This window comes from Nerophis lumbriciformis, linkage group LG27 (genome assembly GCF_033978685.3).
Source record: "Nerophis lumbriciformis linkage group LG27, RoL_Nlum_v2.1, whole genome shotgun sequence".
Lineage (NCBI taxonomy): Eukaryota > Metazoa > Chordata > Actinopteri > Syngnathiformes > Syngnathidae > Nerophis > Nerophis lumbriciformis.
Genome location: NC_084574.2, coordinates 36,312,713 through 36,335,000, shown reverse-complemented (window position 1 = coordinate 36,335,000; position 22,288 = coordinate 36,312,713).

Genomic DNA, 22,288 nt, shown 5'->3' with positions numbered 1-22,288 from the left:
AAATGTGTTCTGTGGCAACTCCAAATTTGACCACAGCATCAGTTGCTATGCAGAGCGGCGCTTTCCATCATTTTCAGCAGAGATCTACCCTACTGTACTAAGAAATGCTTTTTGTTTGCCGTAATGAAGGTGATTATTATTATTAGCTGAGGGGAAACACCTATTTAGCTGTTAGTTTGTCAGCCAGGGGGTTAATACCAGAGGTGGGACCAAGTCATTGTTTTGCAAGTCACAAGTAAGTCTCAAGTCTTTGCCCTCAAGTCCGAGTCAAGTCCCGAGTCAAGACAGGCAAGCCCCGAGTCAAGTCCAAAGTCAAGACTGGAAAGTCTCAAGTCAAGTCCTAAGTCCTGCATTTTGAGTTTCGAGTCCTTTCAAGTCCTTTTAACCACAGACTAATATATTAACACAGATTGTGTATGCTTTTCAAACGCTGTATTTATTTATTAAAACAAGTGCATTTTAAATTGCAGGAAAGAAAATTGTGCTGACATTGCACTTTATAATAGCACTATTAACCAGTCATTTTAAACATTAACTCATTCCTTTACAGAACAAACACATTGAAAAATAAAGTGCAAATGTACTTATTTGTACAAAAGTGTTAACATTGAAAAAACATGACATATACGTGAACATAACAAAAAAGTTGTACTTTTTATATGTCAGGGCCCTATGCTGCATTGCATTTGCAAAAGACCAAATTAGCCAAGAGTCTGTCAGTCATTTGTGCACGATGGGGGCGTAGTATGATGCCACCATGGCTGAAAACTCGCTCCACTGGAGCACTGGAGGCAGGCACTGCCAAGACTCTCATGGCCACTCGGAACAGTGAAGGAAGAGTCTTCATGTTCAATGCCCAGAACAAAAGGGGGGAGAGAGTTGTTTTGGGTTGGTGCACTACTTGTAAGTGTATCTTGTGTTTTTTATGTTGATTTAATTAAAAAAAGAAAAGAAAAAAATTATTTCTTGTGCGGCCCGATACCAATCGATCCACGGACCAGTACCGGGCCGCGGCCCGGTGGTTGGGGACCACTGAGGTAAACAACCAACAGTATGTCAGAAAGCTAGCTAAAATGGTACACATATTCATAATATAGTATACATTTTAACTGACCTTTATTTTACTATTTTTGTCTTTTTTTAGGTGGCTAAAATACGCGGTGCTGCTGACCGCCGTCTAACGTTACGTGTGATATATTGACTAACGTAACCCTGCTTAAAAAAAATCACTGAACAAAAAGTATGAATAAGGTAGTGAACTGCAACAGATTCCCGTGTTTGCAATAACGTTATAACGTTAGCAGTGAGTTTACAGCCTCACTGATTTGACTACAAAGCAAATAAAAGTCACGTTACTTAGCCAATAAACGTTATCTTACATTCAAAACTTACCGTTCTTTGTGCAACTTCAAATGCCGGACGAAGTTGGAAGTTGTTGCCTCTCCATCAGTAATTTTCGAACCGCATGTGTTGCATACTGCAAACCGTTTTGTGTTGACCACCTCGTAATTTTTATACCCAAACGAAATTATTTTAGGTATCATTTTTTGTTCACTGGCGTGTGGTTTGGACATGTCTTCTTCGTTGGTTGTCCTGCAATTTGATTGGATGAATGCTGTGTGATGAAAACAAAGTAGATCTAATTTGATTGGCTGTTGTACTGAGACCACACCAGCTGACACACGCAACGCTGATAGACAAGTACACAATGAAAAATACGGAGCGCTCCCGAATAACTTTTTCATCTTTGGGTTTTGGGGAAAGTAGCAAGTCATGTCAAGTCATGTCAATTCAAAAGGCTCAAGTCCAAGTGAAGTCACAAGTCATTGATGTTAAAGTCTAAGTCGAGTTGCAAGTCTTTTTACATTTTGTCAAGTCGAGTCTAAAGTCATCAAATTCATGACTCGAGTCTGACTCGAGTCCAAGTCATGTGACTCGAGTCCACACCTCTGGTTAATACACTGTCAACCAGATGTTTATTAGCTATGTTTCTCACCAAAATTGTTCAACCACTCTGAAATATTGTTCAAATACATTCATAATGTTCTGGTAGTTCTTAAGTTTTTGCCGAGTGAAAAAGTGCACCAAATACTGTCAAAGTCTGCTGTGAAAGGAAACTTTCTGCAGCCTGCACTACAAAAGAGCAGTGCTGGAAAAGGGCGGTGATCTTTATGCAGGACAGTGTTCTGTCTCTGCTACACGCGCTGCTTGACCAGCCAGCAATAACCCAATAATGACCCAGCCTCCTTCCCTGCCTGACTCCAATTCAATCCAAGACTTGTGGGTCCTTCTCGCCAGGAAGATTTACAAGGAGGGAGTGCGGCACACCTCCTGGCAGGCCACTGCTTCAGCATGCAATGGAGGGGAGCACATCAGGACACAGGCGGCGGCTGCAAAGTCAATAGTGATGGTCCGCTGATCCAAACATCTATTCGGAAGGCAAAAACGGAGATACTTGTACATTCTAAAATCACTTCATGCATACATTGCAACGCAGTTGTTGTGTTCTTTAAAGTGTGGCTTCCACTCTCAAAGATGCATGACTAAATTTGCCTGTCACCAAACAGGCGTGTCACCAAACAGCAGAGGTGGGACCAAGTCATTGTTTTGCAAGTCACAAGTAAGTCTCAAGTCTTTGCCCTCAAGTCCGAGTCAAGTCCCGAGTCAAGACAGGCAAGCCCCGAGTCAAGTCCAAAGTCAAGACTGGAAAGTCACAAGTCAAGTCCTAAGTCCTGTATTTTGAGTTTCGAGTCCTTTCAAGTCCTTTTAACCACAGACTAATATATTAACACAGATTGTGTATGCTTTTCAAACGCTGTATTTATTTATTAAAACAAGTGCATTTTAAATTGCAGGAAAGAAAATTGTGCTGACATTGCACTTTATAATAGCACTATTAACCAGTCATTTTAAACATTAACTCATTCCTTTACAGAACAAACACATTGAAAAATAAAGTGCAAATGTACTTATTTGTACAAAAGTGTTAACATTGAAAAAACATGACATATACGTGAACATAACAAAAAAGTTGTACTTTTTATATGTCAGGGCCCTATGCTGCATTGCATTTGCAAAAGACCAAATTAGCCAAGAGTCTGTCAGTCATTTGTGCACGATGGGGGCGTAGTATGATGCCACCATGGCTGAAAACTCGCTCCACTGGAGCACTGGAGGCAGGCACTGCCAAGACTCTCATGGCCACTCGGAACAGTGAAGGAAGAGTCTTCATGTTCAATGCCCAGAACAAAAGGGGGGAGAGAGTTGTTTTGGGTTGGTGCACTACTTGTAAGTGTATCTTGTGTTTTTTATGTTGATTTAATTAAAAAAAGAAAAGAAAAAAAATTATTTCTTGTGCGGCCCGATACCAATCGATCCACGGACCAGTACCGGGCCGCGGCCCGGTGGTTGAGGACCACTGAGGTAAACAACCAACAGTATGTCAGAAAGCTAGCTAAAACGGTACACATATTCATAATATAGTATACATTTTAACTGACCTTTATTTTACTATTTTTGTCTTTTTTTAGGTGGCTAAAATACGCGGTGCTGCTGACCGCCGTCTAACGTTACGTGTGATATATTGACTAACGTAACCCTGCTTAAAAAAAATCACTGAACAAAAAGTATGAATAAGGTAGTGAACTGCAACAGATTCCCGTGTTTGCAATAACGTTATAACGTTAGCAGTGAGTTTACAGCCTCTCTGATTTAACTACACAGCAAATAAAAGTCACGTTACTTAGCCAATAAACGTTATCTTACATTCAAAACTTACCGTTCTTTGTGCAACTTCAAATGCCGGACGAAGTTGGAAGTTGTTGCCTCTCCATCAGTAATTTTCGAACCGCATGTGTTGCATACTGCAAACCGTTTTGTGTTGACCACCTCGTAATTTTTATACCCAAACAAAATTATTTTAGGTATCATTTTTTGTTCACTGGCGTGTGGTTTGGACATGTCTTCTTCGTTGGTTGTCCTGCAATTTGATTGGATGAATGCTGTGTGATGAAAACAAAGTAGATCTAATTTGATTGGCTGTTGTCCTGAGACCACACCAGCTGACACACGCAACGCTGATAGACAAGTACACAATGAAAAATACGGAGCACTCCCGAATAACTTTTTCATCTTTGGGTTTTGGGGAAAGTAGCAAGTCATGTCAATTCAAAAGGCTCAAGTCCAAGTGAAGTCACAAGTCATTGATGTTAAAGTCTAAGTCGAGTTGCAAGTCTGTTTACATTTTGTCAAGTCGAGTCTAAAGTCATCAAATTCATGACTCGAGTCTGACTCGAGTCCAAGTCATGTGACTCGAGTCCACACCTCTGCTATTTAGTTCCGTAGTGATCCGGATGGTGCAGGTGTGGCGATCCACACCTAAACCTGGCAGAGTGACAGCATGGCTGCACTTACCGTACATTTCAGGCTGGCTCCAAACAGCGCGTGCCGCGTAAATAAATCACAGCCATCAGATAAGTGCACGCCTGTACCTTTAAATATTCAAACTGCAAATGCAAACAAATGTGCATTAGTTTCAAAGCGGGCGGGGGAAAGGCTGCTCAACTTTGATGTGGTTTCTTCATGTATTTATTGAGGAGATGCAGAACATTAAAGAGTGAGTGGCCTACATGCAGATGATATTATGTTGCACCGTTGGAACCTATTTTCAGAAAAGCTCACATGGGTTATTACTTTCTGTAATATCTTTCTGTAATAAGACTGAAGCCTCCCCTATGACACGGAAAACGTGTTTTTCGGAGCACATTTTCTGTGATTCTCTGCCAACCCAGACTTGTTTTACTCTCCAGACACTGGAAATAAACTTCTATACATTTTGACTTCAACCATATTGGAAGTTAGCTTAGCAGGTTTAAAAACATGTTTTTTTCCGGGTTTTTTTTTCTCCATTTTTGCTGCTCACACATTCAAGATGCTGCAGAGTCTTGTCAACCAAGACAGCCCCACAGCATCCAGAGCCTTAAAGAACTCCGGGCGGATCTCATCCACCCCCGGGGCCTTGCCACCGAGGAGCTTTTTAACTACCTCAGCAACCTCAGCCCCAGAAATAGGAGAGCCCACCACAGACTCCCCAGGCACTGCTTCCTCTGCATTTGACCCATCCCCTTGATCACCCCCTGGGAGGTGAGGGGAGCAGTGGGCAGCAGCGGCGCCGCGCCCGTGAATAATTTTTGGTGATTTAATAACCCCCAATTCCAAGCTTTGTTGCTGAGTGCCAAGCAGGGAATAATGCTGGTATGAGCTTTTAAACATAACCCGTTAACTGCTGCCAATCAAATGGTGAAAAAGATACTCTTTAGGGTTCATATGTTTGTAAATCTGACTGTGATGAAATCAGTGCCTCACCAGCCATCAACCTCACCGCACGTCACTGGTATATATATATATATATATATATATATATATATATATATATATATATATTCACATCGACGTCCCACTGGGGTGAGTTTTTCCTTGCCCGTATGTGGGCTTTGTACCGAGGATGTCGTTGTGGCTTGTGCAGCCCTTTGAGACACTTGTGATTTAGGGCTATATAAATAAAGATTGATTGATTGATTGATTGATCTAAGCGCTGTCTTTTTCATGGACGCCCCTGCTTATTTCAGCAAGACAATGCCAAGCCACATTCAGCACGTGTTATAACAGCGTGGCTTTGTAAAAAAAAAAAGAGTGCGAGTACTTTCCTGGCTCGCCTGCAGTCCAGACCTGTCTCCCATCGAAAATGTGTGGCGCATTATGAAGCGTAAAATACGACAGCGGAAACCCCGGACTGTTGAACGACTGAAGCTCTACATAAAACAAGAATGGGAAATAATTCCTCTTTTAAAGCTTCAACAATTAGTTTCCTCAGTTCCCAATCGTTTATTGAGTGTTGTTAAAAGAAAAGGTGATGTAACACAGTGGTGAACATGCCCTTTCCCAACTACTTTGGCACGTGTTGCAGCCATGAAATTCTAAGTTAATTATTATTTGCAAAAAAACAATAAAGTTTATGAATTTGAACTTAAAATAACTTGTCTTTGTAGTGCATTTAATTGAATATGGATTGAAAATGATTTGCAAATCATTGTATTCCGTTTATATTTACATCTAACACAATTTCCCAACTCATATGGAAACGGGGTACATTCACTGTACAAACATACACATACACATACTGTACATATACAAGTACATATACATACATACACTCATGCACATAAGCACGTTTCATCAAACATAAATTAACGTTGTTACCCTAGGGGAAACTGGGTAACACACGGCACACTGACAAAGCTTAACCTAAGGTTACTATAACAATCTACAAGGTTATTATTATAGGTTGCTTCTTTTTTTCCCCTCCATTTATCTGCTTTCTTTTGTATCTGTAGTTATCATTACGTATATGTATTGTTGCATTTGAACAACTGTATTGTTGATAATAGAGGTAAACTGTTGGTAATATTCATTATCAATAGTGATATTTCTATTGGTATTTGTATTGCCGTAGTGTAAAAATGCTCATTGTCATTTCTGTATTATTATTTATTTCACTAATTGCTTCTTTGCTATTACTTTTACCATCATATTTGTACATATCCTATTTGCTGATGTTGCTCTATTGTTGTTGTTGTTGTTGTTGTGTTTGCTGTTGTTGTTTTTGTCTCTCTGTCTTATCCCCCTCTTGTCAACCACAATTTCCCCCTCTTCTATCTATCCCCTCCTGCTCCGGCCCGGCTGCACCAAATGATAATATAAGTACATTTAATAGGCAACAAGAGAAGTATCCTACACTTCTCTTTTGTAAAGTAAATCTGAACAGCCGACATGGGCATCTACATCAACTACCGTATTTTCCGCACCATAAGGCGCCCTGGGTTAAAAGCCGCGCCTTCAATGAACGGCATATTTCAAAACTTTGTCCACCTATAAGCCGCCCCGTGTTGTAAGCCGCATCTAACTGCGCTAAAGGAATGTCAAAAAAACAGTCAAATAGGTCAGTCAAACTTTAATAATATATTAAAACCAGCGTGATGTGGGCGCGCATGGAGTCGTATATCAACATGGACGGAGCTGCGTGAAAAAAGCCACCCGGCCTCTTCGCGTAAACTTAAACTTACCTTAACCACTCGCTCATCTTTTCTTCATCCATCCCTTCGAGTTAGCTTTTATGATGACGCCGGCTGGAAAGGTCTCTTTTGGCAAGGTCTTCCTTTTGAATATCACCATGGGTGGAAGTTTCTGGCCATTAGCATGGCAAGCTAGAACCACAGTGAAGGATGATTTCTCATTCCCTGTGGTGCGAATATTCACCGTACGTGCTCCCGTTGTATCCACAGTGCGGTTCACAGGAATATCAGTTGCTGTGAAATAGTAATCCGTGTGCGGATGGAGAGATTGCGTCTTTTCATGAACCGGATCCCTGACGCTTAGTAGGAGCCATTTTGTGGTCTTTACAGATGTAAACACACAAAGGAAATGAAACGTACCGGTACGGTAATATCCGCGCGCTTTTTCTTCTTCTACGCGGGCAGGTGGTTGCTTACAGTAGAAGAAGAAGCGCTTCCTGTTCTATGGGGGCGGGTGCTTACCTTGGCGGTTGCTTGCGTAGAAGAAGAAGCGCTTCCTGTTCTACCGGGAAAAAAGATGGCGGCTGTTTACCGTAGTTGCGAGATCGAAACTTTATGAAAATGAATCGTAATATTAATCCATATATAAAGCGCACCGGGTTAAAAGCCGCACTGTCAGCTTTTGAGTAAATTTGTGGTTTTTAGGTGCGGCTAATAGTGCGGAAAATACGGTATATGATTTGCCTGAGAAGCTGGACAGGACAAAAAAAAAAAAAGAAAACTTCTATGAATTTAGCTCGAGACCTCTTCTGTTTGTTTTATATTGTCATTATTGCTGGGAGACGGCCATCTAAGGGGCGCTCAAGACCCTGATAAGGGCGGGATCGATATATTTCAGTAATCACTAACAGAGAGAGAGAACAACACAACTACATCAGCAAATAAGATAAATGCAAATATGATACCAGTAATTATAAATATATATAAACCCCGTTTCCATATGAGTTGGGAAATTGTGTTACCGTATTTTCCGCACTATTAGCCGCACTTAAAAACCACAAATTTACTCAAAAGCTGACAGTGCGGCTTATAACCCGGTGCGCTTTATATATGGATTAATATTAAGATTCATTTTCATAAAGTTTAGGTCTCGCAACTACGGTAAACAGCCGCCATCTTTTTTCCCCGTAGAAGAGGAAGCACCCGCCCCCATAGAAGAGGAAGCGCTTCTTCTTCTACTGTAAGCAACCACCCGCCCCCGTAGAAGAAGAAGAAGTGCGCGGATATTACGTTTCATTTCCTTTGTGTGTTTACATCTGTAAAGACCACAAAATGGCTCCTACTAAGCGACAGGTTTCCGGTTCATGAAAAGACGCAATCTCTCCATCCGCACACGGACTACTATTTCACAGCAACTGCCTAAAGACTTTCAAGAAAAGCTGGCTACTTTCCGTGCATATTGTAAAAACAAGACAGCTGAAAAAAAGATCCGGCCAGAGAACATTATCAACATGGACGAGGTTCCACTGACTTTTGATATTCCTGTGAACCGCACTGTGGATACAACGGGAGCACGTACGGTGAATATTCGCACCACAGGGAATGAGAAGTCATCCTTCACTGTGGTTCTAGCTTGCCATGCTAATGGCCAGAAACTTCCACCCATGGTGATATTCAAAAGGAAGACCTTGCCAAAAGAGACCTTTCCAGCCGGCGTCATCATAAAAGCTAACTCGAAGGGATGGATGGATGAAGAAAAGATGAGCGAGTGGTTAAGGTAAGTTTACGCGAAGAGGCCGGGTGGCTTTTTTCACGCAGCTCCGTCCATGTTGATATACGACTCCATGCGCGCCCACATCACGCTGGTTTTTAATATATTATTAAAGTTTGACTGACCTATCTGACTGTTTTTTTGACATTCCTTTAGCGCAGTTAGATGCGGCTTATAACACGGGGCGGCTTATAGGTGGACAAAGTTTTGAAATATGCCGTTCATTGAAGGCGCGGCTTATAACCCAGGGCGGCTTATGGTGCGGAAAATACGGTAGATGTAAATAGAAACGGAATACAATGATTTGCAAATCATTTTCAACCCATATTCAATTGAATATGCTACAAAGACAACATATTTGATGTTCAAACTGATAAACATTTTTTTTTTTGCAAAAAATCATTAACTTTAGAATTTGATGCCAGCAACACGTGACAAAGAAGTTGGGAAAGGTGGCAATAAATACTGATAAAGTTGAGGAATGCTCATCAAACACTTATTTGGAACATCCCACAGGTGAACATTCAAATTGGGAACAGGTGGGTGCCATGATTGGGTGTAAAAGTAGATTCCATGAAATGCTCAGTCATTCACAAACAAGGATGGGGCGGGGGTCACCACTTTGTCAACAAATGCGTGAGCAAATTGTTGAACAGTTTAAGAAAAAACCTTTCTCAACCAGCTGTTGCAAGGAATTTAGGGATTTCACCATCTACGGTCCGTAATATCATCAAAAGGGTTCAGAGAATCTGGAGAAATCACTGCACGTAAGCAGCTAAGCCCGTGACCTCCGATCCCTCAGGCTGTACTGCATCAACAAGCGACATCCGTGTGTAAAGGATATCACCACAGGGCTGAGGAACACTTCAGAAACCCACTGTCAGTAACTACAGTTGGTCGCTACATCTGTAAGTGCATGTTAAAACTCTCCTATGCAAGGCGAAAACCGTTTATCAACAACACCCAGAAACGCCGTCGGCTTCGCTGGGCCTGAGCTCATCTAAGATGGACTGATACAAAGTGGAAAAGTGTTCTGTGGTCTGACGAGTCCACATTTCAAATTGTTTTTGGAAACTGTGGATGTCCTGTCCTCCGGACCAAAGAGGAAAAGAACCATCCGGATTGTTATAGGTGCAAAGTTAAAAAGCCATCATCTGTGATGGTATGGGGGTGTATTAGTGCCCAAGACATGGGTAACTTACACTTCTGTGAAGGCGCCATTAATGCTGAAAGGTACATACAGGTTTTGGAACAACATATGTTGTCATCCAAGCAACGTTACCATGGACGCCCCTGCTTATTTCAGCAAGACAATGCCATGCCACGTGGCTTCATAGTAAAAGAGTGCGGGTACTAGACTGGCCTGCCTGTAGTCCAGACCTGTCTCCCATTGAAAATGTGTGGCGCAATATGAAGCCTAAAATACCACAACGGAGACCCCCGGACTGTTGAACAACTTAAGCTGTACATCAAGCAAGAATGGGAAAGAATTCCACCTGAGAAGCTTAAAAAATGTGTCTCCTCAGTTCCCAAACGTTTACTGAGTGTTGTTAAAAGGAAAGGCCATGTAACACAGTGGTGAACACGCCCTTTCCCAACTACTTTGGCACGTGTTGCAGCCATGAAATGCTAAGTTAATTATTATTTGCAAAAAAAAAATAAAGTTTATGAGTTTGAACATCAAATATGTTGTTTTTGTAGTGCATTCAATTAAATATGGGTTGAAAAGGATTTGCAAATCATTGTATTCCGTTTATATTTACATCTAACACAATTTCCCAACTCATATGGAAACGGGGTTTGTAAAAATCACATGCCTCCAGGAGCCCTCATTATCACCTCCCGCTCCTTTGACTGGCCTCGAGGATGTTCACACGTGCGGCCCCCGGCCGACGGACGTGCCACGAAACTTCTTTAAAAATGATGGGCAAACTTTGATAAGTCCTCAATGGGGACGCCGACTGTCAAGGAAGACGGATAGCCGGAGCGAAGCAGGGACCTTTCATTAATGTAGCGCCATCCCTCCGCCATCTGTTTCGGCTGACATCGGCGAGTATCCTTTTGAAAAAGGCGTGCGGCGCTCGTGTGTGTGAGGCGCCCGGCGGCGTTGTTTATCATTGACACTCCTTGCACTCTGCAGGTGATTGTCTATTCTTAGCAACAATACAGTGAATGGCAGCCAGGCAATGGTGAGTGCTGTGACACGCCCATGTCATTACAGCGTATTAGCGCACTCCTTTGCAGGTAAATGGTGAAGATAATTATACTTGTGTGCAAAGAATACCTGAATAAATCAATGTATTTTTATTGAAATTGCAAAGTGTCTTATTGTTTAATGGCTATTGTCACACTGCGGGCTGTTTTCTTGCACAATACGTGGTTAACAGACACATACAACAATGATTATAGCGGCAACAATAACATTTTAGAGATTACCCTCAATTCTGGACTATAAGACGCTCCTTTTTTTTTTTTTTTTTTTAAGCTTTTTTTTATTTTTATTTTATTTTATTTTTTTATTAAATCAACATAAAAAACATAAGATACACTTACAATTAGTGCACCAACCAAAAAAACCTCCCTCCCCCATTTACGCTCATTCACACAAAAGGGTTGTTTCTTTCTGTTATTAGTATTCTGGTTCTTACAATATACAGGTAAAAGCCAGTAAATTAGAATATTTTGAAAAACTTGATTTATTTCAGTAATTGCATTCAAAAGGTGTAACTTGTACATTATATTTATTCATTGCACACAGACTGATGCATTCAAATGTTTATTTCATTTAATTTTGATGATTTGAAGTGGCAACAAATGAAAATCCAAAATTCCGTGTGTCACAAAATTAGAATATTACTTAAGGTTAATACAAAAAAGGGATTTTTAGAAATGTTGGCCAACTGAAAAGTATGAAAATGAAAAATATGAGCATGTACAATACTCAATACTTGGTTGGAGCTCCTTTTGCCTCAATTACTGCGTTAATGCGGCGTGGCATGGAGTCGATGAGTTTCTGGCACTGCTCAGGTGTTATGAGAGCCCAGGTTGCTCTGATAGTGGCCTTCAACTCTTCTGCGTTTTTGGGTCTGGCATTCTGCATCTTCCTTTTCACAATACCCCACAGATTTTCTATGGGGCTAAGGTCAGGGGAGTTGGCGGGCCAATTTAGAACAGAAATACCATGGTCCGTAAACCAGGCACGGGTAGATTTTGCGCTGTGTGCAGGCGTCAAGTCCTGTTGGAACTTGAAATCTCCATCTCCATAGAGCAGGTCAGCAGCAGGAAGCATGAAGTGCTCTAAAACTTGCTGGTAGACGGCTGCGTTGACCCTGGATCTCAGGAAACAGAGTGGACCGACACCAGCAGATGACATGGCACCCCAAACCATCACTGATGGTGGAAACTTTACACTAGACTTCAGGCAACGTGGATCCTGTGACTCTCCTGTCTTCCTCCAGACTCTGGGACCTCGATTTCCAAAGGAAATGCAAAATGTGCATGGTTGGGTGATGGTTTGGGGTGCCATGTCATCTGCTGGTGTCGGTCCACTCTGTTTCCTGAGATCCAGGGTCAACGCAGCCGTCTACCAGCAAGTTTTAGAGCACTTCATGCTTCCTGCTGCTGACCTGCTCTATGGAGATGGAGATTTCAAGTTCCAACAGGACTTGGCGCCTGCACACAGCGCAAAATCTACCCGTGCCTGGTTTACGGACCATGGCATTTCTGTTCTAAATTGGCCCGCCAACTCCCCTGACCTTAGCCCCATAGAAAATCTGTGGGGTATTGTGAAAAGGAAGATGCAGAATGCCAGACCCAAAAACGCAGAAGAGTTGAAGGCCACTATCAGAGCAACCTGGGCTCTCATAACACCTGAGCAGTGCCAGAAACTCATCGACTCCATGCCACGCCGCATTAACGCAGTAATTGAGGCAAAAGGAGCTCCAACCAAGTATTGAGTATTGTACATGCTCAATTTTTCATTTTCATACTTTTCAGTTGGCCAACATTTCTAAAAATCCCTTTTTTGTATTAGCCTTAAGTAATATTCTAATTTTGTGACACACGGAATTTTGGATTTTCATTTGTTGCCACTTCAAATCATCAAAATTAAATGAAATAAACATTTGAATGCATCAGTCTGTGTGCAATGAATAAATATAATGTACAAGTTACACCTTTTGAATGCAATTACTGAAATAAATCAAGTTTTTCAAAATATTCTAATTTACTGGCTTTTACCTGTATATTGGAGGTGCACTCATTGGTATTCCAGCCACAAGACACCATCCACACTATCTCCTCGATAGGCCTCACACGCGACCATTACTTTGTGTCCGAGAAACAAAAGGAATCTCAGACGGTGCGTCCTCCGGATTGATATTCAAAGTGCAACTAAAAAGCCACAACAGCGTGGACGGACTCACCAAAGTAGGGGAGCTCATCTTTCCTAATCACTGACAGTGGCACTGATGCGAGGGCAGAGCCGTCACGACCATCTCAGGGGGTGTCTGACGGAGTGCCGAGGGTCCGAAGGCGAGTGAGGAAAGGGAAGGTGTTGAATGCATGTGACAGGCAGAGGAAGGGATGAAGAACAACAGGAATAGCCTTGGATGAGGGAGGGCAAACTAATTAAATGGGAGGCAGGATCTCAGCACGGGAAGTTATTGCACATGCACATGTTGTGGAAAGTGGCCTCTCCTTGAACGCTCCCTTGTTCTTTGAGTGGGAGCCAATGGAGCCGTTGATTATGTCTTTGTGAAGCTCCGTTGGTTACACGCTTTGCTCTTATTCAACATCCTGTATTGCATACTTGCCAACCTTGAGACCTCCGATTTCGGGAGGTGGGGGGGTGGGCTTGGTCGGGGTGGGAGGGGGTCGTGGTTGGGGGGCGTGACTAAAAGGAGAGGAGTATATTTACAGCTAGAATTCACCAAGTCAAGTATTTCAGAAATATATATATATATATATATATATATATATATATATATATATATATAACAAATACTTGACGTTCAGTGAATTCTAGCTACCGTATTTTCCGCACCATAAGGCGCCCTGGGTTATAAGCCGCGCCTTCAATGAACGGCATATTTCAAAACTTTGTCCACCTATAAGCCGCCCCGTGTTGTAAGCCGCATCTAACTGCGCTAAAGGAATGTCAAAAAAACAGTCAAATAGGTCAGTCAAACTTTAATAATATATTAAAACCAGCGTGATGTGGGCGCGCATGGAGTCGTATATCAACATGGACGGAGCTGCGTGAAAAAAGCCACCCGGCCTCTTCGCGTAAACTTAAACTTACCTTAACCACTCGCTCATCTTTTCTTCATCCATCCCTTCGAGTTAGCTTTTATGATGACGCCGGCTGGAAAGGTCTCTTTTGGCAAGGTCTTCCTTTTGAATATCACCATGGGTGGAAGTTTCTGGCCATTAGCATGGCAAGCTAGAACCACAGTGAAGGATGACTTCTCATTCCCTGTGGTGCGAATATTCACCGTACGTGCTCCCGTTGTATCCACAGTGCGGTTCACAGGAATATCAGTTGCTGTGAAATAGTAATCCGTGTGCAAATGGAGAGATTGTGTCTTTTCATGAACCAGATCCCTGTTGTTTAGTAGGAGCCATTTCGTGGTCTTTACAGATGTAAACACACAAAGGAAATGAAACGTACGGTAATATCCGCGCGCTTTTTCTTCTTCTACGCGGGCGGGTGGTTGCTTACAGTAGAAGAAGAAGCGCTTCCTGTTCTATGGGGGCGGGTGCTTACCTTGGCGGTTGCTTGCGTAGAAGAAGAAGCGCTTCCTGTTCTACCGGGAAAAAAGATGGCGGCTGTTTACCGTAGTTACGAGACCGAAACTTTATGAAAATGAATCTTAATATTTATCCATATATAAAGCGCACCGGGTAATAAGGCGCACTGTCAGCTTTTGAGAAAATGTGTGGTTTTTAGGTGCGCCTTATAGTGCGGAAAATACGGTAAATCAACATACAAAACACAAGATACACTTACAATTAGTACACCAACCCAAAAAACCTCCCTCCCCCATTTGCACTCATTCACACTCATTCACACAAAAGGGTTGTTTCTTTCTGTTATTAATATTCTTGTTCCTACATTATATATCAATATATATCAATACAGTCTGCAAGGGATACAGTCCGTAAGCACACATAAGCGTATTTTTTTTGTGCATGCTGCTGGTCCACTAATAGTACTAACCTTTAACAGTTAATTTTACTAATTTTCATTAATTACTAGTTTCAATGTAACTGTTTTTATATTGTTTTACTTTCTTTTTTATTCAAGAAAATGTTTTAATTTATTTATCTTATTTTATTTTATAATTTTTTTTTAAAAGGACCTTATCTTCACCATACCTAGTTGTCCAAATTAGGCATAATAATGAGTTAATATCACGACTGTATATATCAGTACAGGTTGATATCGGTATCGGTAATTAAGGGTTTGGTCAATATCGGAATATCGGATATCGGCAAAAAGCCGTTATCGGACATCCCTAATTTTTAGACAATATGATTTGCCTGAGCGGCTAGGAGACCCCGAGAGTAACAAGCGGTTGCCTTGTTGCCTTTCCATTAAGAACAATAAATTAGTTTTTAGTAAAAGTAAATTTAAGAATATTTTTCAACATATTGAGCAAAAAGTTCTCATATTTGTTTTTCCAACCAAGAAAAGTGCACTTGTTATTAGTGAGAACAGGGCCGGCCCGTGGCATAGGCCGTATAGGCAAATGCTAAGGGCGCCGTCCATCAGGGGGTGCCATGCCAGTGCCACAAATGTTGGAGAAAAAAAAAAGAAAAACAAAGTTGTTACTATTATTTCTAAATACAAAAAATAATCTCACGTTAATTAAAATGCAAAGTAAAGCCTATTTAATAGAAATATTATTTGTTACAACATTACGCCCCCCCTCCCCCCCACGCACGGTGCGCCCCCTCCCTTCCCGTATCATGACTCTTTTTGGACGTCACCACATCAAAAAATCAACACAAGATGTCAAAACGGCCAAAACTGTCAGGTGCCCAGGGAAGAAAAAAGAGAAAAGAAGAGGAGTAGAAACGAGAAAAGACAGAGGTAGCAGGTAGGTAACGTTAGCCTACATGAAATTATTTGTCTGTTACAGAATGTGATAGTAACCTGGCTTTTTAGCATTAAGCTAATGTTACATGATTCGGCAATTGCTAATCAATAAATAGCTAGTTCTGTTTTAACGTCGGGTTAATATTGTGGAGGGAGCTAAATTGTTATGGAAAATAATAATGTAACGTTAGGTAATTACAGTACTCCCACCTTACATTCCTCAGGGACATTTGTATTAGATCTTTTAAGCAGGTGTTTTTTGTTTACATTGTTATTGCCTTCTGGTTAGCTAATGTTTGCCCTGCAGGTAATAGTCACTTTTCCACCCCTTTATATATTAGGTATAGTTGTAAGTAAAAAAAAAAGGTCAAAGACAAAGCTATTCGGGTTCTTGTGAGTATATACACTTCACTGCCGATGTGGGGGGCGCCACCTAAAATCTTGCCTAGGGCGCCAGATTGGTTAGGGCCGGGCCTGAGTGAGAATATACTTATTTTAAGGTATTTCTGGGTTCATTGAGGTTATTATACTTGTTTTGGAAAGTCTGGACAAGCCCAATTTTCTTGTTCTACTGGCAGATAATTTTGCTTAGTTCAAATAAAATACCCCTCATTTTTGTATTTTTTTCTTTTTTTTGAACTTTTTGCAGTGCAGAGCCTGGCCTAGAGCAGCTGGGTTTGAATAAAACTGCTATGCCATCACACAGAGAGGCAGCACATTCTTCTTTTTTTGTGACGGCGACTTCGACCCCGCCCGTCACTAACGAGACCGAGCAATGGAGGACTTCAATGTCTTTTACTCCCCAAGTTAAAGCATGTCTTTGTTCCTTTTGTGTCTTCTCCTCCAAGCGGTGTCTCACTGCCCTTACTGACATGTGAAAAGACTCAAAGAGCGTCAGTGACGAGTTATTACAAAAAGTGTCGCCAAGCAAACGCTCCATCACACTGCTGGAGACTACTGTACTGTAGCTTGCTTCTTTTACTGGCAAATGTTCAATTTTAAAGTCAAAAATTTATTTAAAAGTACCAAACTTCTCCATGCATTTTTGCTACTGGAAATAAGTATGAAAATCTGTTCCAACAACATCAATACATTTTAGCTTTTCGGTAGATAACTATCGTAAAATCCGGACTACATTTTTTTGCAACGCTTTGAATACTGTGGCTTATAAAACGGTGCGGTTTATTTATGGATTTTTCTTCACCGGGCGGCCAGTTTGAAACAAAAAAAACAAGCAAATTGTCATGTCTGTGTGATCATTTTTTTTGTTTTAGTCATGTTCGGTTTTGTTTTTGGACTCTTTGTGCACTCTTGTTTGTTTTGTCACCATAGCAACCCATTGGTTTTCACCTGTCATGTCACGCACCTGTCTCACGCTTTGCACTTGCACACCTGTCTCTGATCATCCATCCATCCATCCATCTTCTTCCGCTTATCCGAGGTCGGGTCGCGGGGGCAGCAGCTTAAGCAGGGAAGCCCAGACTTCCCTCTCCCCAGCCACTTCGTCCAGCTCCTCCCGGGGGATCCCGAGACGTTCCCAGGCCAGCCGGGAGACATAGTCTTCCCAGCGTGTCCTGGGTCTTCCCGGTCGGACGTGCCCTAAACACCTCCCTAGGGAGGCGTTCAGGTGGCATCCTGACCAGATGCCCGAACCACCTCATCTGGCTCCTCTCGATGTGGAGGAGCAGCGGCTTTACTTTGAGCTCCCCCCGAATGACAGAGCTTCTCACCCTATCTCTAAGGGAGAGCCCCGCCACTCGGCGGAGGAAACTCATTTCGGCCGCTTGTACCCGTGATCTTGTCCTTTCGGTCATGACCCAAAGCTCATGACCATAGGTGAGGATGGGAACGTAGATCGACCGGTAAATCGAGAGCTTTGCCTTCCGGCTCAGCTCCTTCTTCACCACAACGGATCGATACAGCGTCCGCATTACTGAAGACGGCGCACCGATCCGCCTGTCGATGTCACGATCCACTCTTCCCCCACTCGTGAACAAGACTCCGAGGTACTTGAACTCCTCCACTTGGGGCAAGATCTCCTCCCCAACCCGGAGATGGCACTCCACCCTTTTCCGGGAGAGAACCATGGACTCGGACTTGGAGGTGCTGATTCCCATCCCAGTCGCTTCACACTCGGCTGCGAACCGATCCAGTGAGAGCTGAAGATCTTGGCCGGAGGAAGCCATCAGGACCACATCATCTGCAAATAGCAGTGACCTAATCCTGCAGCCACCAAACCATCCCCTCAACGCCCTGACTGCGCCTAGAAATTCTGTCCATAAAGGTTATGAACAGAATCGGTGACAAAGGGCAGCCTTGGCGGAGTCCAACCCTCACTGGAAACGTGTCCGACTTACTGCCGGCAATGCGGACCAAGCTCTGACACTGATCATACAGGGAGCGAACTGCCACAATAAGACAGTCCGTTACCCCATACTCTCTGAGCACTCCCCACAGGACTTCCCGGGATACACGGTCGAATGCCTTCTCCAAGTCCACAAAGCACATGTAGACTGGTTGGGCAAACTCCCATGCACCCTCAAGGACCCTGCCGAGAGTATAGAGCTGGTCCACAGTTCCACGTGTCTCTGATCATGTCACTGCTATTTAAGACTGCCTGTTTCTGTTGTTCGTCCTGGTGACATTATCTATCTATCCTTTCTACCTCTGCTACCTGTCATACCAAGCCATTGTTCCATGCACATTTTTCATGCCACAGTAAGTGTTGTATATTTCATGTTTAGCGTTTTTGCCTTTGTGCAAGTTTTTGTTTCATTAGCCAAGTTTATGTACTTCTGCCTTGTGCGCGCTTTTCGTTTGTTCTATTTGTTAGTGTACAATTAAACATGCACTTACATTCACGCCTCGCCCGCGCCAACTTTCCTTTGCACCATGGGAAAACAAACCACGCCAAAGTCCACGTTCTGACACAAATCAAATAGGTGTGTTATTTGTGTTATGGCGCCATCTGCAGGTGTTGCAGTGCTCCAAGTCCACGTTCTGACAGAATGTCACCAGCAAAAACGTTTTTCCGCACATAAGTTGGACAGTTTGGATGAGGCTTCTTGGGAGGTGCTGCGCGCCATGGAGGCCGAGACTCTAAACTTTTCCCCCAGAGAGCGTAGGGGGATGATGTGGGGGTATGGAGGCAAGCTGGTGCCGATCAGCGCGTCGCCCCCGTCCCGGAAACGTCCCCAAGGACGAGGAAAGACTTCCGCGAGCCGGCAGGACACGCCGCTCCCACAAGCTCCTCCCCCTTCGGGCGGAAGCAGGCAGCAGCCAGCCCGGCTTCGCCCTGATGACGTCACAGACCAGGATTTTTTTTTTCAATGCTTTTTCTTTTGATCACCCACCTCCAACCAAAGACTCAAAAAACATGGTAAAACATTATCAAAACATGTTTTTAGAAATAAGAGCATGTCAATCACAGTCACCCAGATTTCATGCCCCGCCCCCCAAGACTCAAGCCCCGCCCCGGTCACAAAATCTTTCTTTTTTTTCACCCAATAAAACCCAGGTGGGTAAAACAGAAAGACATTTTGGACACTTTAATGGGGAGGAATCTGCCCTCCTCCTGACCTCCCTCCACCCATCCTAAAAAACGGTTCCAGACCGCGGGGAGCGCGTCTGGTATCCGCTCCTTGAAGGGGGGGCTAGGGCTGGGAACTGTTCAGGTGGGGTGGCTCAGCATTGTCACGCCAAGCCACAGCCTCCAGCACAACCGCCACCGGGGGGGGGGGGGTTTGGGTTTGTCATAAAAAAATACACTTATGTGTGCTTACGGACTGTGTCCCTGCAGACTGTATTGATATATATTGATATATAATGTACGAACCAGAAATAATAATAACAGAAAGAAACAACCCTTTTATGCGAATGAGTGTGAATGAGTGGAGGGAGGTTTTTTGGGTTGGTGCACTAGTTGTAAGTATATCTTGTGTTTTTTATGTTGATTTAATAAAATTTTTTTTTAAAAAATGCTTTTTTTTTTCCTTTTTTTTTTTAAAATTTCTTGTGCGGCCCGCTACCAATCGATCCACTGACCGGTACCGGGCCGCGTTCCGGTGGTTGGGGACCACTGGTCTAGTATGTTCACTATTTTATTTAAGGACAACATTCTAAGTTTGCAATAATAAACATGTTTTTATGTTTTACAAAAACAAAAAAAATTGTGATATTTTGATAAAAGTCTGAATTTTATATGACAAATGTCACCATTTTGCATTAAAAAGTAATACTTTTACATAAAAAAGTAATACTCTTACGATAAAATATTGCAATATTACAGAAACAGAAAGAATATGAGAAATGGTTCCCAATTTTATGAGAAAAAAGTCGACACATTGTGAGAAAAAGACTGCTTTTAGTTAATTGTTTGTTTGTAATTGGTTTTTAAATCTTCATTATATACTTCAAGTTATTACAGTATGTCTCTATATACATATTTATTTGATTAAAAAAATGGCCAAAGGGGACGCATTTCAATTTCTTACACACACTTGTTATTTCATATGTTGACCACCCTCATTTTGATGGATTTCACCATCAGGGGTGCAAATGAGACATTCTCTATTAAATGCAATGGGGCAATGATTTCGGTCCTAACTTGTTCACCGTGGAAGGTACTTTTCCTTGTTGGTGTCTCAAGAAGGGTAGAAATACAAGAACACACACACACACACACACACACACACAGAAACAACAAAAACACACACAAACATGCAAACCAACAGCAGTTGTGATAACAGAAGAGCATGCAAAATAAATGAATCCAGCCCGATAATCTATCATCTCAACTTGCACTTGCAGCCAAGGAGAGGAAGTGGGGTGAAACTTTATTTTCTTTGCCCTTCTCTTGAGAGTCAACCCTCGGAGCAAATGGAGCGCAGAGGAAGTGCTCAGCTCCTCGCACAGCAGGGTGAGTTTGTATTGCAGACAAAGTTTATAAATCTGAGGTTGCCATATAGGGGGAATTTAAAAAATGAGAACATAAACCATGACTTTAAAGTGCAGAGCCCGCCTGCAGGTGTGGCGCAGACCTTCAGGATGCTCCCTGCAAATGAGGGTCTTATCAATGCGGGCCCCCGAGGGCAGCGCACCTTGATATTGTCATCCTGCCAGTGATGTAAACACCGTCACTTTCATATCATCTGTATCCGTCAAGCTGTTAGGAATGAAAATATAATGACAATCCATCATCTTTTTTTGTTTTTTTTTATAAAACCCCAAAACCAGTGAAGTTGTCACGTTGTGTAAATGGTAAATAAAAAGAGAATACAAAGACTTGCATATCATTTTCAACTTATATTCAATTGAATAGACTGCAAAGACAAGATACTTAAAGTTCGAACTGGAAAACTTTGCTATTTTTTGCAACTATTAGCTCTTTTTGGAATTTGATGCCTGCGACATGTTTCAAAAAAGCTGGCACAAGTGGCAAAAAAGACTGACAAAGTTGAGGAATGCTCATCAAAGACTTATTTGGAACAGGCTAATTGGGAACAGGTGTGTGCCATGATTGGGTATAAAAGCAGCTTCCATGAAATGCTCAGTCATTCACAAACAAGGACAGGGCGAGGGTCACCACTTTGTCAACAAATGCCTGAGCAAATTGTTTAAGAACAACATTTCTCAACCAGCTATTGCAAGGAATTTGGGGATTTCACCATCTACGCTCCGTAATATCATCAAAAGGTTCAGAGAATCTAGAGAAATCACTGCACGTAAGCCATAATATTACGGACCTTCAATCCCTCAGGCGGTACTTCATCGAAAAGCGACATCAGTATGTAAATGATATCACCACATGGGCTCAGGAACACTTCAGAAAACCACTGTCAGTAACTACAGTTGGTCGCTGCATCTGTAAGTGCAAGTTAAAACTCTATTATGCAAAGCCAAAGCCATTTTTCAACAACACTGTAGAGGGCAGCGAAGCGACAGGTGCGGCAACCGGGGGAAGAGACGGGGTGGAAGCTGGAGTAAGAGCACGAGCGCTGAGGTGAGAGCATGGACAGACAGAAGAAGAGTGACCAACAGACAACTGCTGGAAAGCAACCTAACGGCATCAACACAAGATAAACTGTATTGTAATCCTGAACCGGGCTCTCATGTCAGTGATTGGTGGTCAGAAGAACCCACTGGGGGGAAACCTCCACAATTTGGTGCCCAACCAAGCTGGACCACCTGAGGCGGAAGAGACCGACTCCCTGACGGCTCTTGCGACCAGCAAATGGAGGCGGTCCACCAGCAAATGGCCCAGCAGGGCCAAATCCCGCAAGCGCTGGCGGACCGCGTGGGAGCGGCACGGTCAACATCAGCGGCCGTCGCCATACAGCGCATGGG